The sequence below is a fragment of the Jaculus jaculus genome, chromosome X (genome assembly GCF_020740685.1).
Source record: "Jaculus jaculus isolate mJacJac1 chromosome X, mJacJac1.mat.Y.cur, whole genome shotgun sequence".
NCBI classification, from domain to species: Eukaryota; Metazoa; Chordata; class Mammalia; order Rodentia; family Dipodidae; genus Jaculus; species Jaculus jaculus.
In genome coordinates this window covers 153,816,025-153,830,173 of record NC_059125.1, presented here as the reverse complement: position 1 = coordinate 153,830,173, position 14,149 = coordinate 153,816,025, and positions in this window count along the sequence as shown.

Here is a 14,149-nt window from a genome sequence, read left to right as displayed (position 1 = left end):
TATGTAGGTTGATCTCCAATTCTGCTAGAATCCATAATGCTACAGTGATACTCCAAAACTAAACTAAAAGGTCTCTATAGTACTCTAAGATCAGAAACCATATTTCCTATTCCTTTTGTGCTTGTTCCATATCTCTCCTAAACTAGTTAACATTGGATTTGGAACACAGGAAGAACTCTATAAATATATGTTAATCAATCATGGGAATAATAAAGCCTTGAAGAAGTCATAATCATTAAAACACACTGAAAATGCCATTGTAACTATAAATGATTTTTCTAGTACTTTTTTGCTGCAATTGATATGATCTGGGCACTTCTTATCTGTTTTTTCCTCTCTGGAAGCTGTGTGTTTGTTTTTGTCTTTTCTTTTTCCATTAGCATATATATTTTTCTGTGAACTGTGCACATAGGAAAGGAATTTTAAAGCTCTTCTTTTGGAAATACATTCTTTCTGTTTAAACTTTAAACTTAAAACCAATCTCCTGTTTGGCCCAAGCACGTATGATAGGAAAAAGAATGAAAATAAAGTATTAGTAACCTGGACTCCTCACATATTCACTAAAGATAATTCTGTCCCTGCACACTCTGTTCCTGAACTTTGTTCCAAAGATAAGGACAATGGTTAAGAAAGAAAAATAAAACAAGCCAGGATTTGTTTGATTAATTTACATTGGAAAGGGTGAAGAATTATAAAGAAAGGAAAAATTAATTTAGGGTAGATGTAAATGTTTTAGGTAATTGAAGGAATAGAGATATGCTAGGGCATACTGAATGAGAATTTAGGGAAGTAAGTAGGTAAAAATTATCTTTGATTGATTGTTTACTATGTGCTATGAATGGTATATTAACAGACAAAAATGAAAATGTAAAATTGTTGTACATTTCTTTTTATATTTCAAATAAGTGCTTATTTGGACATGACCTCATTGTGAGACTGAAATTGAGTTAAATAGGCTTTATTAAGTTACATTTGGAAGAAAAGACATAATTTTAGAAAAAATGGGGGAAATGGTGTGAGTACAAACTGTTAAACTTTGGGATATAATATACCAGTTTGGTAAAATTGAAGAGGTTAATAACCTGTAACATACCACTTCTGTTTCTTCTTTAGAAAAAGACACACAGTCATCACATGTGTGCAGTAATGTTTTCCATCCAGAATATTAGAGAAACTTTTGAAATAGTCTGAACATCCAATAATAGATAAACAATAAAAATGTTATATCTAAAGAAATGCTATGCAGTAGTCACAATAAATAATATTGGTATTAATACTTTAATCCTAGCACTTAGGAGGCAGAGGTAGGAGGATTGCCATGAGTTCAAAGGTCACCGTGAGACCCTGCCTTGACAAACCAAAAATTATGTATGTATATATATATATATATATATATATATATATATATAAATAACATTGAAGGAAGAAACAAATTACTGAATGATACATACTATATGATAATTTTGGCATAGAAAGTAGTGGCTTCTAGGGATTTGATGAAGATAAAGAGGATGAGAAAAAGAATGGAGACTAAAAAGGAAGTTACAAAACAGTCCCTAAAATCTTAGGAGCCCTCCATCCAGATTCCTCCAATTGTGATATTTTATACAACTTTAGTAAAATATCAGAACCAGGAATTTGACATCTGTACATTATGGCTATTATTGTTAACTAGACTTTATTTCATTTTCACTATTTAAAATCTGTGTTAGTGTGTATTTCTATGCAATTTTATCCAACATATGGTTGCATGTAGTCATCACCACAATAACAACACAAAGCTCTTCTATAACCATAAAAGAACTCTGTTCTGTAATCTCAAGACTTTTATTCACTGCTTGCCACATAACACCCCATTTTTGGCCTCTAACATTCACCCATCTCTTCTCCATATCAGAACTTTGCCATTTTGAGATTGCTATATAAATGGAACTGTATGAAATGCATCATTTTACAATTGACTTTTTTCATTAAGCTCAACACCTTGAGTGCCATTCAACTTATTGTTTGTCAATAGTCCATTAATTTTTATTGCTGAGTGGTATTCTGTGGTATGCATATAATACACTATGTTCAACCTGTTGAATGATATTTGGATTGTTTCTAATATTAAGCTAATATATGAAAAGATGCTATTAAATTCATGTACATGTTTTTTCATGAATATAAGTCATTCCTCTGCAATAAATAAATAGGAGGGTAAACTCTAGGTGTTGTGGTTATTTAAAAAACTGTTACACTATTTTTCAAAGGAGCTTGTTTAGCAATAAAGTATAAAGCATATCCAAATTATACATTTATGTAAAACCTCATGGTTTAGGCCTGAGAGAAACAAGTTAAAAGATGAAATATTCATCTTTACCATGGTTTCAGAGGTTTCAATCCATGGATAACTTGCTTCATTGCTTTTAGAGGTTCATGACAATGCAGAAATATCATGGCAGAAAGATATGGAGAAGGAAAACCTGTTTACCTTCATGATGGCCAAGAAGCAAAGAGAAATAATAGGTAAAGTTCCAAGGACAAGATATACCTTTCAGAGGCACAACCCCAGAGACCTACTTCCTCCAAGTAGAACGTTTCACACAGATCCACCATGTCCTAATAGTGTACTTGAATTTTGAACTCAGCAATGGCTTAAATCACTGATTTGCTGAGAGCCCTGTCAAGTGAATAATCTTGGAAATGTCCTCACAGACACACGGAGAGTTGTATTATATCAAACTCCTAGGTAGCCCTCAATCCAGTCAGGTTGGCATAAAGATTATCTATTACACTTCATCAGCACTTTCTATTATTACTATTTTCATTTGAAATATTCTAATGTCTGCAATGATATTTCATTGTGGCTTTAATTTACAATTTGACAGTTAGTGATGTTGAATATTTTTAATGTGCTTATTTGCTGCCCATATATTACTCATCCTCTTTAATTAAATGTCTGTTGGTGTCTTTTCACCATTTCCTTATTAAATTGTTTGATATTTTTACTGTTGGATTTTGAGTATAGTTTATGTATCCTGTAGTGTAAGTTCTCTGTTATATTGGTGGTTTGCATATATATTTTCCCAACTTCATTTTGTCTTCTCATTTTCTTAGCATGTTCTTGAGAGCACAATTTTAATTTCAATTTGTTCCAATTTACAAATGGTTTATTACATGGATTTTATGAGTAGAATGTGTAAAAATAATGTTATGAAAATGACAGATAAAGTAGGCATTCTGCGTTGTAAAATACATGCTTTCTTTGAAGTGATGTAGTGTTGAGGGGACTTGAATTAGTTATAAATGCATATTGCAACTGCTTAAAATGAAAAAGAAGTGTAATATAGATGCAACAAGGGAAGAGAAATTTGAAACATATAAAATGTTCAATTAAAATCAGAAAAGGGAAAAAGAATGAAGAATTTAAAATCAAAATAAGGGCTGGAGTGATGGCTTAGTGGTTAAAGGCACTTATAAAGCCTGATGGCCTGAGTTCAATTCCCCAGTACTCATACAAATCCAGTTGCACAAAGTGGCACATGCATCTGGAATTTGTTTGCAGTGGTAAGGGGCTGTGGTGTGTCCTTCCTCTCTCCTTAAAATAAACAAATAAGCCGGGCGTGGTGGCGCATGCCTTTAATCCTAGTACTTGGGAGGCAGAGGTAGGAGGATCACTGTGAGTTTGAGGCCACCCTGATACTACATAGGGAATTCCAGGTCAGCCTGGGCTAGAGCAAGACCCTACTTTGGAAAACCCAATAAATAAATAAATAGACATTTTTAAAGAATAGAAAGCAGTTGTGAATGAGGTAAATATTAACTCAAATCTAACTCTATCAACAGTGACTTTAACTTCAAATAATGTAAATACAGCAATTTAAAGACAAATCACCATAGTGAATAATAAGCAGCTATATGCTTCATATAGGAAACCCACTTTATAAACACACAGACATACTAAAATACACAGATGGAGAAATAATGACGATATTAATACCAATCAAAGTAAAGCTGGAATAACCATAAGAATTTCAGACAAAGCATATTTCAAAAAATTTTCAGGATAAAAATGACCACTACAGAATGATAAAAGGATCAATACTATAAGAAGACACAACAATCCTTCATGGATATGTGTATAAAAATAGCATCAAAATTCATGAGGCAAAAATGGATAGAACTGTATGAAGATGGAAATTCACTAGTAAAGCCAAAGATATCAACATTATTCTCTCAGAAATTGACAGATTCAGCAGGGAGAAAATCAGTAAGAATATAACTGAACAATCCTATTATTTAGCTCTCATTGACATTCATATTACACTTTAAATAATTTTCCTTTATTAATTTATATATTAATAACTGGGAGCTAACTCCACAATGCACGACCCATTTTCTTTTTTCTTTTTTTTTTTTTAAAGATTTATTTATTTATTTATTTATTTGAGAGCGACAGACACAGAGAGAAAGACAGATAGAGGGAGAGAGAGAATGGGCACGCCAGGGCTTCCAGCCACTGCAAACGAACTCCAGACACGTGCGCCCCCTTGTGCATCTGGCTAACGTGGGACCTGGGGAACCGAGCCTCGAACCGGGGTCCTTAGGCTTCACAGGCAAGCGCTTAACCGCTAAGCCATCTCTCCAGCCCACGACCCATTTTCATTAACAAGGAGGGTCTAATGGGAGGGGGTAGATCACAGATGAGCCTAAATAATGGTACCAAACTGCCTGTATTCACTGAAATGAAAACTAATAAATTAAATTTAAAAAAAGTAAATTACAGTCTTAAAAAATATATTTATTAATTTGTATATATATTAATATGTATTTGTATATATTTTTTAAAAAAATTGTTCATTTTTATTTAGTTAGTTGAGAGTGATAGAGAGAGAAAGAGTCAGAGAGAGAGAATGGGCACCCCAGGGCCTCCAGCCACTGCAAACGAACTCCAGATGCGTGTGCCCCCTTGTACATCTGGCTAACGGGGGTCCTGGGGAATCAAGCCTCAAACTGGGGTCCTTAGGCTTCACAGGCAAGTGCTGAACTACTAAGCCATCTCTCCAGCCCTGTATATAATTTATATATGTCATACCAGAGACTTTTGCCACTGCAAATGAACAACAGATGCTTTTACCACTTTCACTTTTTACATAGGCTTGGGAATTGAACCCAGACCTGCAGGCTTTGCAAGCAAGTGCCTTTAACTGCTGACCTAACTTCCTAGCATCTATACTGCATTTTAATTGAATGAAAATTACAACAAAACCTATTGAAATTTTAACAGTGGTTGAAGAAAAATAATTCATATATTTCAATATAAAGAAGAAACATTGCAGATGAATACCCTAATCTTCTATCTTAAGAAACTGGAAAAACAACAGCAAATTAAACCAAAAACAAGAAAAAGAAAGAAATAATAAATGCCAGAGTATTAAAAAATCAGTGAAATATAAAACAAAAATAAAATAAATAAAAAGAAATTAACCCAAAGTTTGTTTCTCTCCTTGCAAAGAAATAAAAATATTTTAAAATAAAGATAAAATAAAGACAAGAACAAAGAATGGAAAGCAGTTGTATGGGTTGGGAAGATGGCTCAGTGGCTAAAGGCACTTGCTTCTTGCAAAACCTGTTGGCCAAGGTTTGATTCTCCAGTACTCATATAAAGCCAAATGCAAGGTGATACATGCATGTGGCGTTTGGTTACAGTGGCAAGTGGCGCTGGCCTGATAATTCTCTCTCTCTCTCTTCCCTTGCAAATAAGTAAATAAAATGTTTAAAAAACTAGGTAAAAGTGATACATCCACAAAGAATTTTGAAGAAATATATGCAAATTAATTAGTTCTTTGCATATAATAGCATTCATTATGTGTTTATGATATTATACCAGAAGAATCAGAAAAATGATCAACCAGGAGATGTCCCAATAACACAAAATCTGTTTAACATATGAAAATCAATTAAAAGACTATCTGCTGATAATTAGGGACAAAAAGTAAGACAACATTAACAGATACAGAAAAAAGCATTCAACAAATGTTAATATGTTCAAAAGAGAAAACCTCAGCAAACAAGAATAAACATTTCTCTATCTGAAAAAAATGCCATCTATGAAAGACAGTGAAAGGACTAAATTTGAAATAGAAAATCTACCACCCAAAGCCAGCATCTTTGTTTTTCAAAAATATATTTACTGGAATGAATTCATGGCCATTTATTTATACGTTATTTATGGGTGCTAACCTACAGATACAGAGGTGAGGAGTTGCAACAGAAACTGTGTATTTCTCAAGCTTAAAATATTTATGATCTGGACTTAAAGAAATAGCAAAAAAAAAAAAAAGAAAACATTTAACAATCCATGGACTATATGTTTTCTACTTAATATGAAGAACAAGATAAATGTCCCAGGTCTTATCATTTCTGTCCAACATTGTACTTGGTTTCCTAGCTAGTTCAATGAATCAAACAAGAAATAAAAGTATTTAGATTGGAAAGAAGATATAAATTGATTAATAACATGCATGTGGAAATCATAAGAATTGTACAAAAAGCATTATTCACTCTATTAAATTATTTTTTAATTTTTTGTTTTATTTATTTATTTGAGAGAGACAGACAGAGAGAAAGAGGCAGAGAGAGAGAGAGAGAAAATGGGTGCACCAGGGCCTCCAGCCACTGCAAACGAACTCCAGATGCATGCATCCACTTGTGTCTCTGGCTAACGTGGGTCCTGGGGGATTGAGCCTAGAACCGGTGTCCTTAGGCTTCACAGGCAAGCGCCTAACTGCTAAGTCATCTCTCCAGCCCTTAAATTATTTTTATTGAATAAGTAATAAGTAAGATATAAAATCAATTATATGAAATGATTGGATTTCTACATACCAATGATAGATAAGTAGGGATTTAAAATTTTAAACCCCAATCATAACAGAGTAAAAATTCTTAAGAACAATTTTTTTTAAATGCTTAAGACCTGTATGCATAAAACTTCAAAAATGATCTGTAATGTCAATTAAATCACAATCAAAACATCTGCAGACATTTTTCATTAAAATATCAAGTTAATGCTAATATTGGCATAAAAATACAATGAGGGGTTGGAGAGATGGCTTAGCAGTTAAAGCATTTGCCTGCAAAGCCAAAGGATCCCAGTTTGATTCTTCATGACCCACCTAAGCCAGATGCAGAAGGGGGCGCAAGCATATGGAATTCGTTTGCAGTGGCTGGAGGCCCTGATGTGCCCATTCTCTCCCTCTCTCTGTCTCTCTCCCCCTCCCTCTCTGTCTTTCTCAAATAAATAAAATAAAGTATTTAAAAAAATACAATGAGCACAGCCTGCACAATTTTTATAAATTTTTAAAAATGTTTTATTGTTATTTATTTGAGAGAGAGAGAATATGGGTGCACCAGGACCTCCAGCCACTGCAAACCAACTCCAACTCCAGACACATCTTCCACATTGTGCATCTGGTTTACATGGGTCCTGGGGACTCGAACTTGATTCCTTTGGTTTCGCAGGCAAGCACCTTAACTGCTAAGCAATTTCTCCAGTCCAAAATATTTTTTTTATTTATTTGCAAGTAGGGAGAGATAGAAGAGAGAAAGAGAGAATAGGCACACAAGGGCCTCCACAATTTTAAAAGAATATAAACTTAAGACTTATATTACCTGATCTTATGACATTATTATATCAACAATAATCCAGACAGTATGCTACTGGCATAATGACAGGCATTCAGACACATGGAATAGAATCTAAAGTTCTGAAATATGGCAGACTGGATTTTGACAAAATTGCCATGACAATTCAGTGTGTGGGACCGAGATGGGAACAATGGTCTCTTCAATAAATTGCGCTGAGGGCTGGAGAGATGGCTTAGCGGTTAAGCGCCCACCTGTGATGACAAAGGACCCCGGTTCGAGGCTTGAGTCCCCAGGACCCAGGTTAGCCAGATGCACAAGGGGGCGCACGTGTCTGGAGTTCGTTTGCAGTGGCTGGAAGCCCTGGCATGCCCATTCTCTCTCTCTGTCTCTGTCTCTCTCTCTCTCTCTCTCTCTCTCTCATTCTTTCTCTCTCTGTCCCTCTCAAATAAATAAAAATAAACAAAAATAAATTGCTCTGAGATAATTGAATGTCTAAATATAAAATAATTAATTGCTATCTTTATTTCACAACATAGAAACATAAATAGTAAATTTTATAAAATTTCTAGAATAAAATAAGGGAGAAACTCTTTGTTGCTATGGTAGGCCAAATAATGGATCCACAAAGATATATCTAGTTATCTCTGGAACCAGTGGACATTTCGCTTTATATAGTGAAAGGGACTTTGAAGGAATAATTAAAGAAGTGATATAGGGCCATTGTCCTGGATCACACTGTTGGGCCAAGAGCAATCTCAAAAGTCCTTATAAGGAGGAAACAAGGAGATCAGAGTGATGCTCCTTAAGGATAGAGGAAGAGGCTGTGTGATAATGGATGCAAGTAACCTTCTTAAGAAGGTGGAAAAGGCCAGGAAAGCGTGCTCACTGGAAACAGAATCAATTTCTATTTTACAGAAAACAGTGAAAACCAAGGACAACCAAAATTCATCAACAAGACAAGAAAAGATAGCTGAATCCTTATTATGAGATAAGCCACTACTCACACATCAACTAGAGCCAAGGTGAAACCACAGAGGAGTTGCTGAGATGATCAAGAGTGCTGCTTCCACTATGAGTCTGACAACCTGTGCCAAGGTAATGATGATAAATACAGAGGGTACTTAAAATGCACCAAAGCAGAAATCCAGAAGTTGCCAAGAACATAACACTAAAGTAGACTTAAATCACTCTCACCAAGGCTCAGGGAATTTTGTAGAAGAAAAAAAAATTGTGAAGTGGGGTAAAGATTGTAAAAGGCACAGACAGGGTGGGAGGGAATATCTAGAGGCATTGCTTCCCCTCAGCCCACAATAACTGACTGCTGTTCTCACAACTCATAAGCCACAACCCAAGGGTAAATACCAGCAATCCCACTGAGAAGGACCCTCAGTGGAATGGGGGCCTCTAGGGAGGAAGGAAATAGTACCAACACTTAATGTGCCCATACAAAGTTTCTGGTTTTAAAAAAAAAAAAACACAAGAAAGAAGGTGGAAATATTAAAGAAACAAATTACTCCCTAAAGCTTGCAGAAGTAAAATGGCTCTGTCACCAATGTGATTTTAGCTTCATAAGATTCATTTGGTATTTCTGAATCCCACAATTATAAGATAACAACTGTGTTGTTTTCAGCCACTATTTTTTTGGAATTTGTCATAGTTGTAATAGGATACTAATAATGACTGAACTTAAGTTGGCCAAAGATTTCTTAGATAAAATCAAAAAATCATGACCCATAAAAGAAAAAAAAAAGTTGAAAACCTACACTTCATCCAAATCTATGTTTACCCAGCATTTCTTTGGCTATTCCAGGGTTTTTTGTGCATCCATATAAATTTTAGGGTTTTTTTTGGGGGGTTGTGAACAATGTAATTGCTATTTCAATAAAAATGTGTTGAGTCTGTATATCACTTTGAGTAATATGAATATTTTCACCGTATTATTTTATCCAATCCATGATTTTTTTAATCCTCAATTTCTTTAATCATTGTTCACTGAGGAAGCCTTTTACTTCCTTGGTTAAGTTTATTTCTTGTTATTTTACTGTTTTATCTATTGAAAGTAATTGGTTTCATGACCTCCCTCTCAGCAAACTTGTTATTTGTATATAGAGAAGATACTTATTTTTAATATGTTGATATTGTATGCTCAACTTTACTGAACCCAGTTATCAGTTCAAAAGTCTTTTGGGTGGAGCTTTTAGGTTTTTATAAGTGGAACCAAGTCATCTACAAAAAGGATAATTTCCCTTACTATCTGTATGTTAGTTATTCCTTTCTCATGCCTATCTTCTCTACTTCTCCACATAAACTAATAATATATTGAATAAAAGAAGGAGAGTTGACACCCTTTATTTGCTCATGCTTTCACATTTTCTCCACTCAATATGATTTTGACTGTGTCATATATAGCCTCTACCTATCTCCTAAAACTCTCTCAAATTTGACTACTTCCCCCATTCTGCTTTAACCCAAATCATCATTTCTCACATGTTGATTTTTATAATCTCCACACTGGCTGCTCTATACACTAGGGCCAGAATAATCACTCTATAAAATACAAATTTTACCCCTACAAATACCAACATTGTTTAAAATCTTTCAGTGGCTCCCATTGCCCTTAAAGCCCAATGTCCAAAATCCTTAACATAGCTCTTTATCTGGCCTATATCTACCATTCTAGTCTATTTTAGTACTCTCCCTTGGTTTCTACTTTATAGCCATACTACATTTCTTGTAATTATTTTGTGGTGCCAGAAGCCCATGACTCTGGACCTCTTTGTACACTGTTCTCATTGTCTTGTATATCCTCATGCCCCTTTAAGCATTTGTTCATGTCACTTTATTCATAATTGTGTTTCCATTGTAAAATATCTTCATAAGAAAACCTTTTTTATCGTTCAATTCAGAACAAAACAAGTTTATATAGTCTCCATGCTTTTCCTTTATAAAGGCTAGTACACACTGCTGTCCTTCCTTACAGAATTTGGAAATTTCATGTGGGTAGGTATAGCTATTGTTTGCTTATACCTGGAGGGCACTAGCTAGATCCTCATTTCTCATTCCTTCTGCTATAAGAGAAAATGAAAACAGCAAGAGGCTCCATTTCTGAAGCAGAGGGCAATTACCAGCCCTTAAATGTGTCAGTTCTGAAATTTTGAACTTTCTAACCCCAAGAAATTGAGAAAACAGGTGCATTTTTTTAACAAATCACCCAGCCTCAGATGTTTTTATACCAACACAAAGACAGTTATAATGAAAATGTTAAAAATTTCATGTGCCTGGAACAAAGTAGTACCTGAAGAATGTTTGTTGAATGAATCAATCCTCTCTAAGTATTGATCAGAGTATGAAAGTACTGAATGCATTCTGATTGCAGTTGAAAGGGTAATATTTTGGGCTGGAGAGATGGCTTAGCAATTAAGGCACTTGCCTGTGAAGCCTAAGGACCCAGATTCAATTCCCCAGTACTCATGTAAGCCAGATGCACGGGGTGGTGCATGCATCTGGAGTTCCTTTGCTGTGGCTGGAAGCCCTGGTGTTCCAATTCATTAAAAAAGATAATTTTTCAAAAGTAAGTTTTGCTAAGATAAGCGAAAATAAAATGCATCATAATAAGTGAGATTGTGGATTTCAGACTTTTCCTACTCATTTACATAAAATGTAACCCAGATTGATTTGGTTTACACAATTTGCAAGACATCACAGCTTGCTATTTCTTTCCTTTACTTTAACCAAGTATGAAAAACACCATCCTAAGTCTCCTTTTGATTTTCTAACAATGTACTTACTCCTCCCATCCTACTTTTGGATACTATTTCATTCTAAAGGAAAGGACTAATTTGAAATTAGTTTGAAAATTCTGAGGAAGGAATACAGAATTTACTAAGGGGCTTGTTCATCTAGAAAAATAGGGCACAAGACTTGGAAATTTATAGGTTAATATAATAAGAAACCAGCTTCTTACTCAGCATGGGTTTTCCTATCCATTCTAAGGAGATAGGAATCCACTCAGCTGCAGTTAACCAAGCATTTTTTCTCTCCTGAGATAATATTATAGGAAATTTCTCCTAACTGACTGCGCTTTGGGATATTGGAAGCAGAATTATTTCTCACAAATTCAGAGCACAGTCAATGAAGGAAATGACAGAAATATTTCAATAACAGTAGGAGAAATACTGTTTTACAACAGCCCCTTCAGATGAGACTTGCCACTCTAATTAGGTTCTGTAGAGGCCCCAAAATTTCAGTCCAGGTTATTTCATTTAATGTAACTCTGTTAAGATGCCCTAGGAAATCTCTTTGCCTTATTTAATAGCTTATGTGGAAGATGCCAGTATAGATAACACAGGTCTAAGGCTTTTATATAAGTTCCAGATATTGTGTATTGCTTTCCTGGTAGGAGTCTTCCAAAGTTATTTGAATGTGCAGTACCCACCCAACAGTCACATGGTATTTCATTCTGTCAATGGAAGTAATGAGAGGCAATTTATTTAAAAATTCTTGGCTAGGAAAAGCTAGGCATGGTGGCCCATGCCTTTAATCCCAGCACTTGGGAGGCAGAGGTAGGAGGATCTCTACGAGTTCGAGGCCACCCTAAGACTACATAGTGAACTCTAGGTCAGCCTATACCAGAGTGAGACTGTACCTTGAAAAAAAAATCTTGGCTTGGAAAATACCTGTCTGCTCTAAGACTCTTCATATATACTATGGAGTATAATTGAAGTCCATGGATATTGTAGGAGGTTTGTAAGAGTTCTGTTTAATATTTATAAGGGTTAGCCAACCACATTGTGCACACCCTTTCTTTGCTTGAGATAGAAACCAATAGAAATATAAAAGTTATACAAAAGATCAAAATATCAACCACACAAAACTGATATTAGGGATTGTAACTTTCTTATTACTATGCCAAATAATTAGTCAGATTTTCTCATTCATTCACAGGTAATATCATACAACCACAGATATCCTCATGCAAAAGCCTATCCTTGTAAAACTTAGGGAAGAATTAATGCCTCCTAGTGACAGCTCCCAAGAGAATAAAAGTCCAAGTTAGACTTGATCATTTCCTGATCTTAAATCCATTAATTAGTTCACTACCAGAATTAGTGTGTAGAGGAATAAGCAAATGTTAGGAGAGTATAGGAAAATCTTACTTCATGTAAACCAGAGGAAAGTAGGGAAAATAGTCTCTTCAACCAAGAATATCAGTTTTTCATTTGTAGTACCTAGCATTCTTTAAGTTTGGCTTCCAAGTAGAGTAATCAGACATTTTCAGGATTTTCACCAATATTTCCTATTGATGAAAACTTAATTTAAGTTGATAAATTATGGTACTTTTGTACTTTTGATTTCTTGTGTTTGTCACTGTCACTATCTGTAGAGAATATATAATTTCTATGTTTCAATTAATAACTGATCTGAATTAACTAACTATATGTATAGATATAGAAATCAAAAAGACAAATGGAAACAGGAAGAATACAAAATACACTTATGTCTTTAGGCACAATGAAAACAAAGGCTTTTGAGATGGAAATGATAAAATGTGCTGCCAATGTACCTGTATTAAGGGATGATTACAATATAAGGGACATTGCCTAATGAATGAGATTAGAAATCCTTATAAAATGCTTGATGGAGTATGTTTTCTCTTATTCTCCACTTCTATTATGTGAAGACATAGCAAAAAAGCCTTTGCATAATGTTTTTGCCTTATTTATTTCCTAGCTCAAAAACTGTGGAGAAATAAATTTATTCTTCATAAATTACCCAGCCTCAGGTATAACACAGACTAAGACAGTGAGCATCCATGATTATAGAAGGTTCATATACTAATATATTTCTGGAATTACAGATATATAAAAAGTCTTGAGATATCACTTATTCCAACTCATTTTGATACTAAGGCTGAGAGAGAGGAAAGGAGTTGTCAAAAGTTAAAACAAAGGGCTAAAGGGATTGTTTAGCAGTTAAGGTATTTGCCTGCAAAGCCAAAGGATCCAGGTTCGAATCCCCAGGACCCATGTTAGCCAGATGCACTACGGGGTGCATGCGTCTGGAGTTCGTTTGCAGTGGCTAGAGGCCCTGGCACGCCCATTCTCTCTCTCTGCTCCTCTCTTTCTCTGTCAAATAAATAAATAATAATTTTTAAAAAGTTAAAACAAAGTTAAACAAAAGACGGGAAATAGAAGACAGAATATGGTAATAGAATGGGATCATGACCAAATTATGGTATGATCATGTATAAAAGTTCTTAATGAAAACATTTTACTCTATGGCAACTACAATAAAATCAAGTGTAGCTTTGCATATGTTAAAAATGAAAGTATACACACAAGAAAAAAAGTGTAGTTCAAATTTGAGCCTTCTGATTTCCATTACAATATATATCAGCATGATTTGTCATTTGAGCACCACTTTCATAGACTAATTCCTGTGCGAGATACTACTTGAGCCATATGTTATTCTAATAACTGATTAAAAATAGATCAGAAATCCTTTAATCCCAGCACTTAGG